This window comes from Manacus vitellinus, unplaced genomic scaffold (assembly GCF_001715985.3).
Source record: "Manacus vitellinus isolate BGI_N305 unplaced genomic scaffold, ASM171598v3 scaffold_78_pilon, whole genome shotgun sequence".
NCBI lineage: Eukaryota > Metazoa > Chordata > Aves > Passeriformes > Pipridae > Manacus > Manacus vitellinus.
The window spans coordinates 1,148,615-1,149,765 of NW_021940807.1; the positions used below are offsets into that span (position 1 = coordinate 1,148,615).

General features: G+C 44.7%; 1 pseudogene; it reads right to left on the bottom strand.

The window, feature by feature from the left end:
* Positions 1–711, bottom strand: part of LOC115307974 — a 9,852-nt pseudogene extending 9,141 nt beyond the window's left edge.
* Positions 712–1,151: the final 440 nt, after the last annotated feature.

The following is a 1,151-nucleotide window of genomic DNA, read 5'->3' on the forward strand; positions in this document are numbered from 1 at the left end:
AAAAATGTGGAAAAAAGTGGAAAAAAGTGGAAAAAAGTGGAAAAAAGTGGAAAAAAGTGGAAAAAAGTGGAAAAAAGTGGGAAAAAGTGGGAAAAAGTGGGAAAAAGTGGAGAAAAGTGGAGAAAAAATAATAGAGAAAAGTGTACAAAGGTGGAGAAAAAATAACAGAGAAAAGGTGGAGAAAAGGTGGGAAAAAGGTGGAGAAAAAAATGAAAAAATAATAGAAAGTAATAGAGAAAAGTGAAGAAAAGGTGGGGAAAAGCGGAGAAAAAACCTGAAAAAATAACAGAGAATAATACAGAAAAGTGGAGAAAAGTAAAGAAAAGGTGGAGAAAATTAATTTTAATTTAGGACAAAAAAAAACTAAAAAGGCTGGAGAATTGGTTTTGTTTCTGGTCCCATTCCTAAAATCAGCTGAAGTCAAAGGTGTGTCAGGGAGGACTCACCAAACTTCTGCAGCAGATGCTCAAAGTTGGGCTTCCCATCCCGGGTGACCCAGTTCCTCCTGCTGCCCCAGTCCTCGGTGAACTTGGCTGAGAAAATACAGGGCTGGTTGGGAATCAAATAATCCCGGAAAAAATCCGAGTACGTGAAGGAATCCACTCTCTCAATGAAGTCAACGTGACCCCCGGGAAGGCCTGGAGCAGCCTGGGATGAGGGGCTGGAGTCATGGAAAAAGGCAGTGGAACAGGCAAAGGTTGCCCTGTCCATGCAGGCTGGATGCAATTCCAGCCAAGAAAGGCTGGATGCAATTCCTGGCTTAGCCAAGAAAGGCTGGATGCAATTCCTGGCTTAGCCGAGCAGATTCTGTTCTCCCACAGCAAAAATAAAACGGGATTGGAGTCTCTAAATCTGGGAAAACTCACGGCAAAGTAGAGGGAAAACAGGGAGTGGGGCAGGAGCATCCCAGCACGGCGGGATAATTGGGATCTTCCATAGTTTGTGGAGGTCAGATGGGGTGGGATGGCTGGCAAGAGGCACCCTGGGGTTGGTGAAGGTGCTGCTTGTCCCTTGTCACCTTCTTGCCAGGGCTGGTTCCTTCCTGGAACAGCAGAAACATTAAAATCAGGGGGATGTTCCTGATAAACTCATTAATTGAAGGGATGGAGGGAAGGAAACCCCCTAAATATTTGGGAAAGTGAGCGTAGTGG